The 14,553-nt window shown below is 41.1% G+C and overlaps 1 protein-coding gene across 1 annotated transcript in view; it reads right to left on the minus strand.

Annotated features, from left to right (window-relative positions):
• The window catches only part of tmtc3 (transmembrane O-mannosyltransferase targeting cadherins 3), a 177,777-nt gene extending 163,470 nt beyond the window's left edge, over positions 1 to 14,307 (minus strand). Inside the window, exon 1 of the mRNA XM_060928418.1 lies at positions 14,172 to 14,307. The gene's annotated coding sequence lies outside the window, so the exon portion shown is untranslated. The remainder of the gene's footprint in view (positions 1 to 14,171) is intronic.
• Between the last annotated feature and the right edge of the window lie 246 nt (positions 14,308 to 14,553).

Here is a 14,553-nt window from a genome sequence, read left to right on the forward strand (position 1 = left end):
AATTGATAACTTTACCAGTCAATCCAACCCAGTGTTCAAGTCGATATAGCAGTATGTTGTGATCAACAGTATCAAAAGCTGCACTGAGGTCCAGTAATACCAGGACCGATGTTTTGCCTGCATCAGTATTAAACACTCATAACTTGCTATAGCAGCGACAGAATAGTGATCAAACATGCATTCCGATATTTAATAAAATGAGATGAATAGAATTTTGATGATAAAAACAAAAATTTGCCTTCCTTTAATCGTAGCTTGAATAAAAAAAAGGCACACATTACACCAGGCTTGTCGTACTCGAGTCCAACTCGTGCCCTAATTTTAAGGACTCGTGATTCGACTTGGACTTGAGCACTGATGACTCGGACTTGTGCATTAACTGCATTCAGACTCGCAAATTGGAGACGAGGACTCGGATTTTTTCTTTATTTTTTAGTAACATGCCATAATAATTTGGTACAAGATATTTATATCTACATGAATTTTTGTACGAATTTCATGCGAGTGTCACACCTGCATCAGATAGACTCTCGGGCGCGCTCCGTAAACGACTCGCACCTGCACAGGATTAAGGCGCAATCAATCAGTGTACCTGTATAAAAACTGTAAAAACACACTTACTTTGCGAAGTATTGAGTCGCGTTCCTGACACATTACCGAGCCTTATTTCCTTGTTTGGTTTCCTGATCCCGTTTCTTGTCTTTGATTCTGCCGAGTCTACGATCGCCTGTTTGTGTCTCGCTCGACCTATTGCCTGTTTCACCGTTTTACGATTTTGCCTGCCGTTCTGGATTGTTTAGTCTTCACCTGTATTAATAAACACACCTTCTGCACTTCCATCCGTCTCCCAGCCGTCTCTGACAGAATACTTCACACTCCCTGATAAAGAGAAGCACATTCACCTGTTCATACGCCACGTTCAGGAACAAACTTATGTTAATGGCGCTGAAACAGACACCGGCACATGGTGCGGTCGGAGTCTGGGACTCGGACTTGACTCGAAATATTTTAATTACTTGGACTTGAACACGGGAGACTCGGAGTTCCGTGACTCAACTACAACACTGTGTGACACAGTCATGGATCAGTTACAGGATCCAGCAGGGCTGTGTTGAAAAAAATCAATTTTCCGATTCTGAATCGATTTGCATATTATTTCCTGAAGATCGATTCATACGTCCAAAGATCGATTTTTTAATTATATTTTTCCCGGTGAACTTTAACCCCACTCGTCGCGTCATTGAATTCGCGCAGTCTGGATGCAAACGGCACGCCTTTTGGCGGATGCCGCCTTTTTCACGGCTGAATCACGCAGATCCGATTTTTTTTGGGGGGGGGGGAGCATTGGAGTGTCAGAAGAAAACAGTAAATCAGAAAGCTGCGCACGTTCATGCAAACGTGCGCAGCTTTCTGATTTACTGTTTTCTTCTCATACTTCCTATGTTTCATGGATTGTAAGGGCATTTGCTTATTTAGTCATTTTAATACAGAATTTACTTTGATTAAATTATAATCAGACACTCCAATGCCCCCCCCCCCCCAAAAAAAAAAATCGGATCTGCACGATTCAGCCGTGAAAAAGGTGGCATCCGCCAAAAGGCGTGCCGTTTGCATCCGCAGGATATCATTACTGCAAAAAGAAGCTGCTTTACTCCTGGGCATGTAAATGAGCTCCTTTTTCTGCAGAAGAACCTTTTTGTACCCAAGTGATGGCAGTTGATGGACAGTTTACGGCCAGTCTGTCTCAGGTCAAGTTTAAGGTCCAGTCAGAATTTATTTTTGTGTGCACTTTAACAGGAAACAGCGTTTTTATTTACAGTCTGAAGTTGAAATTTAAGGTTTATTATTGATTCAAGTTTAAAATTTAAGGTAAATTTCAAGTTTAAATGTCCTGTTTACATGTTCGCACTTTAAAGGCAATTGAATGTTTTATACTTTTTATATTTTGAAGATTTTACGCAAAACTGTGAGACACTTATGTTTCCTAAGGTGCTGTACCTTTGGTTCTTATTTACAAACGGTATCATGACCGTTAGGTTACTTTGAAGCCAGTAACCAGCAATCTGTTTACATTTACACTAGGGTTGGGCGGTATTACGGTAAGAAGGTATCCCGAGGTATCCAAAAGTGCCAACGGTATCGGTCTCATTACCGTCATTTTTAAAAAGTATATAATATCTAAATAAATATGGAGTACATGAGGTCATAATATAAAATAATAAATTGAAGATCATCCCGAATAACTGTGTGATCGTATTTTCACTAATTCTATCAATTTCCTAAAGAAGTTCTCATCGCGTGCAGGGTTGTTTATGTCGTTACCATGGCAACCCTGCGTGACATTTGGAGTCTGACAGAAAGCTTCGCAAGAGACTGAGACCGCGGTTGAAAGATGGCAAGTCAAGATAACGAGTTAGTGGCAAAAAAAAAAAAAAGAACATCGGCAGTGTGGCAGTATTTTGGTTTCAAACCAAACGAAAAGGGAGAGCCAGCAAACACAGATGAAGCTGTGTGTAAAGTATGTAAGAAGACGGTCACGGTGCGAGAGGGGAACACCTCCAATCTGAGTGTTTTGAGTAGGTTACATGAGTAACAACAAGGTAAAATAATATAACGTATGACATTTGGGATGTGGGTAATAAACGTTTGAAATGTCATCTACTGAAGAAACGGAAGAAAACATCGTAGCGTAAACTGTTAGGTTTCTGGTGGGAATTAGCAATGCGCTTGCTATCTTTTTGGGTGTGTTAAACCGTATGGATTTAAGTGGAATAACTGTAAGGAGTTATGTGATCAAGACAACGTTTTAAGCAAGGTAAGGCCATTTGATTATTAATTTCCCCGCCATGGCATGACGTGGGCCCATATGATTTTGCCTTGTGCAGCTATCACGCATTTGAATTAGGTTCGCCTCATTTGCGCTGAAGAATATGGTTTATCGCGCAGTCTAAACGGGGTGTTGGTTGATTCTTTTTCTTTTCTTTTTTATTTCCCATGCTTGATCCTGCTCATCGTGTACTTTTTTTTGATGGAGTAGGTGAAATAGTGCTGCAAATGGCGTTTCAACGCAGACGTGTAAACGACAGTTGAATGCTATTTTCAAGATGAAGGAAGAGTTGCGTGATGCTTTGAAATATCTCTTAATCCATTCATCAATGCACAAAATTTGCTTTGCTGCTTAATCCATACCACAATGCACACAATTCGCTATGCTGCTTTTAAATAGTACATTTGAAGCATAGGCGCAGGTCTGGACAAGGTCCGCCGGTATAGGCGCACGTTACACAGTAGGCTGAAACAAAATATTTTTTTCTCGGTAATACCGTATACCCCGGGAAAACACAGACAGTTTAAAGGTATCAAAATTTGGATACCGCCCAAGCCTAATTTACACTGGTTTAAGAATCTCTTTTTTCACATTCATCTCATCTCATTATCTCTAGCCGCTTTATCCTGTTCTACAGGGTCGCAGGCAAGCTGGAGCCTATCCCAGCTGACTACGGGTGAAAGGCGGGGTACACCCTGGACAAGTCGCCAGGTCATCACAGGGCTGACACATAGACACAGACAACCATTCACACTCACATTCACACCTACGCTCAATTTAGAGTCACCAGTTAACCTAAGCTGCATGTCTTTGGACTGTGGGGGAAACCGGAGCACCCGGAGGAAACCCACGCGGACACGGGGAGAACATGCAAACTCCACACAGAAAGGCCCTCGCCGGCCACGGGGCTCGAACCCGGACCTTCTTGCTATGAGGCGACAGCGCTAACCACTACACCACCGTGCCGCCCTCTTTTTTCACATTATAAAATAAAAATGCATTTGTGTGCAACAGCAACTTTTGGGTGAATTCTTAATCTTAATAATGCACCAGGTGAGGGGCTCTGCATGCTCTTGCGACAAGGCTTTCGCAGATAGCTTTTCGCAGACAGTTGTAATTTATCGTTGCGCGGGGAGTAATAGGCGTGCGCGATGTTATTCACCGCCACAACGCAAGGGGGCGCGAAGTCGCGAAATCGCTAGGAGTAGTTGGTGGGTGTGGTTAGTGGAGTGTTTATCCTCCGGTTACTTATAATGACTAGAACTGGAGTCGTATAGATGTCCGTACTTCCTCACTTCCTCGATCAACCGCTCTTCGTGCTGCTCCATCTTCGCTCGTGTTTTTAAAAATGGCGGTCGTGAAAACAAAAACTGGGAAAGTAGGGAAGCAGAAGTGCGTGTACAGCGGATGTAGAGTGGACCAATCAGAGCCCTCTTGTCTGCAACACTGTCTGCGAGGCTTCTGCGGTGGTCACAATTTTTGGGAGGTGTGCGCAGAGCGTCTGCAAAGGGGGGGGGGCTACGCAGACACCTTCTGCGACACCATCTGCGAGGACTGCGTTGTCAGCATAAATTGGCCTTTAGTGTCCCATTTGGACACTATTGTTGCAGGTATAGAGAGCTCTGGCGTCCTCTGTTTGCTGTCTTGATTCGCCTTTCTGGGACGGGGGTTTGATCATTATCATTTTCACCAGTCTTACAGCCATCATTAACTACCAATACTTGATTAATTTGCTGTTGAATGTCAATATAATACAAGTATTAATATGTTGCTTAACTACACAGTCAAAAATGGTTCTAATAACACTAACCTGAATCGATATTCAGCGGTCTCAAAAGTAGCCGGTCACCGGCGGCAAATCGCCGGCTATGGCTTGTTATGCCGCCAGCTATTGTCAGTCAAGTCACAAAAATTTAATATTAAATATTTCTGACAGCAAAAAAAGTTGTGAACGTAAATTACATCCACTATGTCATGTATGTCCGTTGCCGCGTCAACTGTGTTTACATCCTCGACACGAGTGCAGCCATTACTGCCGCCTGTGTTGCCAGATTGGGAGGTTTCCCGCCCAATCTGGGCAGTTTTAAGTGCATTTTGGCGGGTTTTGAACATATTTTGGGCTGTAAAACGTCAGCAGTATCTGGCAACATATTTTTTTACTTAATACAAGAAATTAATGGATGCCAACGTTTTTACCAAAACGGTATTTTATTTTCCATTGTTTAGGCAGCTTCAGCATCATACTGTGAGATTCTGTTCAAATTGTTTTTTTTCTTCTATGAAGCCTGAGCCATTTATTTTATTAGTTTATAATTATTGTTTAATTTAGTCTTCAGGAGAGACTGCCTGCACACAGTACTAGTATTAATAGTTTTTTTTCTTACATGAAAGCTGAGGCATTTATATTATATTTTAAGGTAACTTCATGTTGTGCTGTGAGGTTCTCTGCACTTTAACTTTTGAACCAACAGGAGCATTTGGATAAGTAAAGCCTATTTTTCTGCATTTTTGTAGTCCTGGTAATCTTTTATATTGGTAAAGTTGTTTATAGGACCATTTCTCAGTGTCTGTTTTTTTAATCAACAGTTTTTCAGTAATAACTTAATATTTAACATATCACTCAATTTTAAACAACCCCCGCGCCTCCCCCATGGCTTGCCCCCATAGTCTCCAAAATTTCTGTGGGAAACACTGGCGTGCGTAACAACGCTAATCAAGCTTAAGTTAGACGACCCGCGTCAAATACCCGTCCCGGGTAAATGTTATCCCAATTTTAGATGGCCTGTTCCAAACCATCCCACCCCATGAAAAATTCGTACTTGCATATCTCTCTCTCATATATATATATATATATATATATATATATATATCCCTGCACGCTTTGCGTGCATTATGTCTGCCACTGGCAGACATTTGACCATTTTGCACCCTGCTGTAAATTATTTGTACCCTGCTATTCTCCCAAACTTTGAAGCCCCTGGATATTGGACTGAATCGAATCGAGATCGGACTGGATCACATCAAATCATATAGAGTCGTGATTAGACCCCGAAGCCGCCGCCAGGCGCCGCTAAAACCGCCATTTAGAATTTGAGCCGCCGCCAGCCAATAATTTTGTAAGCCAATTTGAGCCGCTATCTAATAAAATTTGGCTGAGCCACTAAGAATTGTGTACATCAAATAATGGGTTTATCCACATCATGAGCTACAAGAAAAGTGACACAAACATGATCAACTGTACACACTAGTAGTAACACAATAGAGACGTATAGGCATACACTGTAGAGATTTAGAACTGATATCACAGCACAGAGAGCCACCACAAGCTTGCCGTTGTGACTACCTGTCTGGCTTCCCGCCCCTCACACCGTTACCACGATACACTGGGGAACCCGGGAACCCACCCAGAGCATTAATCGACTCCGATACCGACGAGATGGCTGCATTCTTTGCCGCTGCTGAGGGAAAGTGTAAAGGTATTTTTTTTTTGTTTGTTTCACATACTTCGAGATTGATTAAAAAAAAAAGTACTCCACCACTCTACTTTCATCATAGTTGCCAGTCCTTCACTGGTCATTGCTAGTGAGAGTAGATAGCTAGATGCCTTCCTCGAACAATCCAGATTAGCTTATTATTAGCATTGAACTACAATCTTGCTAGATTTATATTTACAATGAAGTAAGAGACCAGGGGACCTGTGGTAATTTGCTATTTATTCCCCCCATTTGTTTGATCCGTTCGCCCGGATATATGCCACACAGTGACGTCCAGTATCAGCCATTTGTAGCCATAAACATTTTGGTGGCTGCAGCAGCCATTAAGGTTTTGGCTGAGTCAGCTAGCCAGCCAATAATTTCATCAGCCAGCCATTATCCTGAAAACAAACGGCTTCGGGGTCTAATCGTGATAATCGATTCTGAAGCTTCATAATCGGAATCGAATCGATTCTTGAAATTTGAATCGATACCCAGCCCTAGGATCCAGGGGTACAAAGGTGTAACATGAGAAAAACTAATTTCACAAAGTCGCTTATCTGTCATCAGAATATTGATTATTTATTAGATCTGATCATGAGAACCAATGTTTGTCATTTTGAGAGATTATCTATTACATCATTCATTTTAACGAATACCCAGAACGCATTACGGGTGTGGTCTTTGATATTTTCTTATTTATTGTCTAAGATTTGCATTCTTTCCCTTGCTTTTTCAGCCAGCACGTCTGGGTTTTTCCTCATAATACTCTTTTCTTCGAGTTCTTTTTCCCCCTTTTGTTTTTTTTCTCCAAATTGTTGCTGAATTCGTAGAACCTTCCATTGTGATATTATTTTGCAAGTGAAGCATGAAAAAAAAAAAAGTCATGCCATCTTTGCTACTCGCACAATGTTTAGCAAGGCTGGTCATCATATCTATTGTCATTAGGTGTACGATTATATTAGCCCCCCTCTAAAAGTTCATCAAAAGACCTTCACACGAAGAAGAAATGGCCGTGAAGTGAGCGGAGAAGTGCTAAGTTCGAGCCTTATTGTTTACCGCGCTCGCTTGCTTTGTAAACTGATCCTGCCAAAGCAATTCTTAGACATCGGTGATCGAAATGTGTTCGGGGTTTCAGAAAACGTGTCATTTTGGGAGCTGTTTGCGATGGAATCAAGAAGATTTGGTACCAAAAGAACATTTAGGATATGAGAATGACAGTTCAAGCCTTGCTGTTGTTAAGACGTGTTGTACGCGATCCCAAGAAAGCATTTCTCAAAGCAAAATGGCTGAGTTTTCTTGCAATTTTTATCTGCACCAATGTGTTCGGGGTTGAGAATTCAGTGTAATTTTGGAATTGTTGTTAGAAGTAGAAAGCTGAATATTAAAACAGCAAACAGCAAATAAATCGTACGAGAACTCTTGTGTATTTTTTGGAAGAGAACTTTAGCTTGTATGAAGTTAAAACTCGATTTATTTCGGAGTATAATTAAAAACTGTTACATAATGCACGTTTTGTTATTTTGCTTGAAATCTTTTATTCTCGAGTTCCATATTCTCCAGTTTGGGTCTATATCGTTAGCATAATAGTCCAAGGCCATTATTAAAAAATGTTCTGTTTCCGGTCCGCCGGCCGGGTGAGTGCCGTTTGTGCGGTTGAAAATTTTTTTTAACGCCGGTTTTTCAAAATTTTTTTCGGGTTCGTAAATCTAAAATCGAACTTGACATTTCCGCATTCCCAGGGCTTTCCACTAAGGCTCATACTAGCCAGCCATGACAAATAAGTAGCCAGCCGGGGGGAGTAAACACAAAATAAATTCCTGTGCACGCAGTTCCCAGGATTAAATGGATTTTCCACAGACCATTTATTTATTCACTTTACTCAAATACAAAGTAAAATGGCAGTAAATCTTCTTTTCTTGCGTACTGCATCATGAGGCGTTCCTGGCTTGTAAATCTCTTATTTGAGTCATGGCAATATTTGGGCTTTCAGTAATTTCTCTGAACTGTTCTTTTTCTGTGGCAGAATGATCATATAGCTTTAATAAAAAATAAAAAAATAAAAAAACACACTAGAATTTGGCGCACAAGTTTTAATTCTCTTTGGTTTTCTGAAATCAACACAGGGTCAAAAATGTACATACGCTCACTTCAATTATTAATTCAGAGGTGCTGAAACTTCCAAAACATCTACCTTGCCAAAGCCAAGGTCTCTTAACTTCCTGTTAGTGATCATGATTGACTACAGCTGGTCGCTTCTCTGCGCCTTCATAAAAAGGGTTTGTTTACAGCACTCATTGGATTGACCAACACACAATACAATGGGAAAGTCCAAGGAGCTCAGTGCAGATCTGACAAAGAGGATTGCAGATGTACACAACTCCGGAATGTCTCTTGAAGCCATTTCTAAACAACTGCAGATCCCAAGATCAGTTCAAACAATTGTATCCAAGTTATTGTCAGGTGTAGTCACTTTGCTTCAAGAAAACCCAAACTGTCACCCTCAGCTGAAAGGAAATTGGTTTGGATGGTCAGGAACAACCTGGGAACCACCATGGCACAGCCCTGACATGAACTGGAAGCTGATGGATCACTGTCTACAGTTCAGATCACCGTGGACTAAAGGCCAATTTATGCTGACAACCCAGTCCTCGCAGATAGCGTCGCAGACAGTGTCTGCGTAGCCCCCCCACCTTCGCAGACGCTCTGCGTGCACCTCCCAAAAATTGTGACCACCGCAGAAGCCTCGCAGACAGCGTCGCAGACAAGAGGGCTCTGATTGGTCCACTCTACATCCGCTGTACACGCACTTACGCTTCCCTACTTTCCCGGTTTGGTTTGTTTTCACGACCGCCATTTTTAAAAACACGAGCGAAGATGGAGCAGCACGAAGAGCGGTTGATTGAGGAAGTACGTACATCTATACGACTCCAGTTCTAGTCATTATAAAAAAAAAAGTTCTAGTCATTATAAGTAACTGGAGGATAAACACTCCACTAACCACACCCACCAACTACTCCTAGCGACTTCGCGCCCCCTTGCGTTGTGCCGGTGAATAACATCGCGCACGCCTATTACTCCCCGCTCAACGATAAATTACAACTGTCTGCGAAAAGCTATCTGCGAAAGCCTTGTCGCAAGAGCATGCAGAGGCCTTAAGAGGCTGCTGTCTAAGAAATAACCCCCCACTCTAAAATTGACACCTTCAAGCTTAACTAAAGTTTGAAACTGACCACACGGACAAAGAAAAAGCCTTCTGAGGAAAGCTGTATGGTCAGATGAGACAAAGATTGAGCTGTTTGGCCACAATGACCACCATGTACAGAGGGACACTGTAGCAGCTGGTGGTGGTGGTAGGATCATCATGCTCTGCGGCTGTTTTGCTGCCAGTGGAACTGGTTCATTGCACAAAGTGGATGGAATAATGAAGAAGGAGGACTGCCTCAGAATTCTCCAGCATAAACCATCAGGAACTTGAACACGACTTGGGAGTTACAACAGGACAATGAACCCAAACACGCATCAGAGCTGGTTGTGGAGGATAAAGCAGGCCAACATTAAGCTTAAAACAAGTCCTGACTTCAACCCTGTTGAAAATATATGGACCGGGCTTATAAGTCGAGTCCATGCCAAGAAAAATAAATGTAATTGAACTCTACCAATTCTACCATGAAGAGTTGTGAAATATCCAACCAGAATTCTGCCAGAAGCTTCTTCATGGTAAACAGAAATGTTTGGTCAAGGTGAATCTTGCGAAGAGACATTTTACCCAAATATTAGGTGTGCTGTATGTATAATTTTGACCCTGTGTTGATTTCAGAAACCCCAAAGAAAATAAAACTTGTGCACCAAATTCTAGTGTTTTTTTTTATTAAAGCTGTACGCTGTACAATCATTGTGCCACAGAAAAAGAACAGTTCAAAGAAATCACTGAAAGCCCAAATACTGCCATGACATTCATATCCAAGATGACATTCATGTCACTGTATGTAAACTTCTGACCATAACTGTATATGAAGCGTTACAGAAAGTTATTTGACGGAAAGAGGTTCCATTATGTGACGAACGAAGAGATCAGGCAGCGTGAGTACCTGGAAGATGATGACCAAGAGGAGGAAAGTTTGGGTGTTTGGGGCATGTGTGTAGAACGAAGGACGGGCGGTTGTTGAAGATAATAATCATGCTCAGTATGGTTGATGGAAGCAACGGAAAGGGGCGGCCTTGACGGGCGTGCATTGATAACATCACAGAATAGACAGACATGACCCTTCACCAGATGATGGAGACCGCACAAGCTTGAGAACATTAAAGGGCGGTGGCAAGCATCAGAAAATAAAGCGCCAACAGGTTTTCCGAGCCCATGGACTATCGAGGAGAGGAGAGGAGGAGATAAACTAACACATACAGCTTTGTGCTTCATCTGCTCTCATTAACAAACTAGAAGAGAAGACGACAGGGCTGGGACATGACCCTGTGTCAGGGTGGACAAAAATAAAATCAGATGCTGTATAAATAAACTGCACTAAGAAATAATATTTTTGTCACCCAGTGGGGTGTTGCTCAGCCCCATCACTCGGGGATACGGCCCCAGGTGTTTTCACCCTCAGAAATAAACAACAGATTAATAGAAAACAACTGACTGAAACAGACTGGAAGTAGACTTGCAGCGTCCGAAGATTGATGGGGACCAGGGGCGTCAGAAGCATTTTTAATGTGGGGGGGGACACACTGGCGGGGGGTGTGGGGGGTCCTCCCCCAGAACATTTATTAATTAATTATGGCCCTTTTCCACTACCCTTTTTCAGCTCACTTCAGCCCGACACGGCTCGCGTTTCGACTACCTCAGAGCAGCACGACTCAGCTCGCTTCAGCCCTGCTCAGCCCCCAAAACTCGCACGGTTTTGGAGTAGGGCTGAAGCGAGCCAAACCGAGCTGAGTGGGGCTAGGGGCGTGAGGAGACACTCCCCTGTGCACTGATTGGTGAGGAGGAGTGTCCTCACACGCCCACACACGCCCCGCGAGCACACTGGGATCTGTAAACACCGTAAACCCGGAAGAAGAAGAATTACGAATTACGAGAATTATGAAGCCTTATGCGCCTCGCCTCATCTATACGCTCTTGCCAGTATCTGTCGGCGTTGTCGGTAACAACAAGCCACAGCACCAAGACCAGCAACACTAACGACTCCATGTCCTCCAGGTTTATTGTTTACTCTCCGGGTCGTGAGACTACCGCTTAAAAGATCACTGATGTCACTGTTTGCGCCATATATATATACACTATATACACACACAAATACAATGACTTGTTTATGTACACAATTCACAGCTATGCAACAGCTGTACAGATGTATTTGGTGATACAGTAAGTGAGCTAAATTTTAACAGTGCAAACAATGTCACAAAAAGAAAAGATTCATGCCGTTGTCATGCCAACCGAGGCTGTTGTGTTTCCCGCTTGTGGTCTCGTCACTCGTCACTTCCGGAAGTAGCTCGACAACTAGCTCGATAGGGTATACATGCACAAAGTAGCTCGGCAGAAATCGCATAAACTAGGTCGTGTAGCTTGATTCCGAGAAATCAAGTTCGGTTCAATTTCAGCCGAATTAAGGTGTATACATGGCATTTTGAACTTCGATTTCAGTCGAGCAACGGCAGAAATTCGATTCTCTCTATGTGCATGTAAACGTAGTGACTGACTAGCCAGCTAACTGCACTAACATTTCCATTGGGACAAAAAAAAAACGTCCTGTGGGGAAATTCTGACTGACTTTCCGCTGCTTTGTAAAGAATGTCCTTATGTCCATTGTGTCTGGGGAAAGCAAATACTGCAAACAATCCATCATCAACCAAGAATACCCCATTAGGCGAAGCTTATTTCACTGTTTAGTTGAATATTAATTTAACGTGTCCTAGGGTTAATTTTGAGGGCAGATAACAAAAGAATAAGGTTTTAGCAAAAGCTAGACATTGTGAGGTTGCAATGGGGATGACGTCACCTCCTCCACTTTCCAGCAGCTGCACCAACATTTCTGTGCTCGCGCTGAGATTCACTTCGCTCGCGCGCGGTGAGCTGTTGTAGGGAGCGCCCGGAAAACCCGGAAAGGATTGTCAGTGGTCTGTGTATTCTCTTATCGATCAAGTGGAATGGATTCTTTCACGAAGCAATAGAAACGGCGCTGGGTGAACTCATATTTTATGTTCAATGTGGGCGGGTCCAAACGAAGAGTTATGAAATGTGAGGGGGACACGTCCCCTTCACATTCAATGGTGGCGACGCCCATGATGGGGACATAATTGAGCGCTGCACGATGCACATTCAAAATTTTGTTCACAAAGATGATATTGATTTATCTTTCATGTTTTCAGGGCTTGTCTTGTTCTTCTGTTGCAGAAATAAATGTTTTTTAAAAAATATATAATTTTTTAAAACGTCCTTTTGTCTAAATAACTCAATTATACCCCTAGAAAACATATCAGTATTGCCTTGAACCGTGCTCTTAAACTTGCTGAAATACCACAAAATTTTAGGGCAAAAGGAAATTCAAGGGGGGCAAAAAAATTTTTGAAGCTGTGTCAAAAATTAATGTTGAGGCCTGTTTGTTTGTTTGTTTGTTTGTGTGTGTGAGTGAGTGAGTGTGAGAGAGAAAAAAATTTATCTGAAGACATTTATCTGATCATAGTCTTGTGAGATTGGATCTCATCTGGGATTTTGAATGCTGTGATATAATACTGGATCTTACAATGTGGCTTTGTGTTCCTAAAGGAAAGATGCATTGAGTGAGAAATGATATATTTTTATTAAACTGATGATAAATTTGTGATATTTAATAGTCAACTGACAGGTGTCAGTTTCCTGAGACATTATGGGTGCTGATAATCATTTAATCATAAGAAGACAGAAACTGAAGTGAACGACATCAACTTGAAGAGCAGAGCAGAAATCAGGAATAAAGACGTCATGAACTTTGAATGTGTGTGGGTCATAAGATTTATTGTAAAGTTAAATATAACCTCCCCGACCTATCCATGCCAATCTCCTTTAAAAAAATAAAAATTATAAAAAAATAAATAAATTTTTTTTTAAAGCTCCAGGAAAACCTGACTCAGGCCCTGGTCTTTTCAACAGCTAGATAATAATAATAATAATAATAATAATAATAATAATAAATTAAAAAATAAAGCTCCAGGAAAACCTGACGCAGGCCCTGGTCTTTTCAACAGCTAAATAATAATAATAAATTATTATTATTATTATAAATAATAATAATAATAATAATAATAAATTATTATTATTATTATTATTATTATTATTAATAATAAATTAAAAAATAAAGCTCCAGGAAAACCTGACGCAGGCCCTGGTCTTTTCAACAGCTAAATAATAATAATAATAATAATAATAATAATAATAATAATAATAATAAATTAAAATGAAGGTGTGTCAGTTTAGGTGCTGAAAATGTCCTGTGAGTGAGTTTAAATGTACTGCGATGAATATATTTTTTTAAATAGATTTTCACTATCAAATCATCATAAATCTATCTATGTTTAAAAATTATTTACAAATCTGTAAATTCGCCCAGTTTAATCCTGACCCACATCACCCCAAGCAAACGCTAGCAGAAAGCACAAATTCGGGCTGAATCCCAAATTGCTCCCTAGGGAACTCCGTTAAGTGTACTAATTATATTCATATCCTATAGAACAGAGTGCGCGTATAAAGTAAGATATATGTTGTTATTTGGGATTCAGCCCACTGTTATAGCAGCTATTATATCAAGCTATGACCGGTGAACGACAATTTGTTTATTTTTCTTGTTTTTAACTTGACTGTTTACATAAAATTTAACTTAACAGCACTCACTCACCTTGGCATGACTTTATGAAAGGGTTCTGTGTGTATTATATGTGTATAAACGCGTAGTTTGTAAACAAACGAACACCTTTCATTGGAGAAGCGCAGCCCGTGAAAACAGCATCCGGGTCACAGAGCGCGAGCTCATCCGCCTTGGGCGGAAGAAGTTGCTCTGCGCATGCGCGCCGACTGACCCATACACATATGGCGGGTTATGAGTAACAGCTTAAAAAAATGTATTTTATAAGATTTCTAAAAAGCATCAAACATAAGCCAAATTATACTTTTTGTAATAATAAATTTATTTTTAAACTGCCTTCAAAAAAGGGCAAAACTAATGTGTTATTGTTTAATATGTATATACACTATATATATACACAATATAATAATATATA

The sequence above is a fragment of the Neoarius graeffei genome, chromosome 8, assembly GCF_027579695.1.
Source record: "Neoarius graeffei isolate fNeoGra1 chromosome 8, fNeoGra1.pri, whole genome shotgun sequence".
NCBI classification, from domain to species: domain Eukaryota; kingdom Metazoa; phylum Chordata; class Actinopteri; order Siluriformes; family Ariidae; genus Neoarius; species Neoarius graeffei.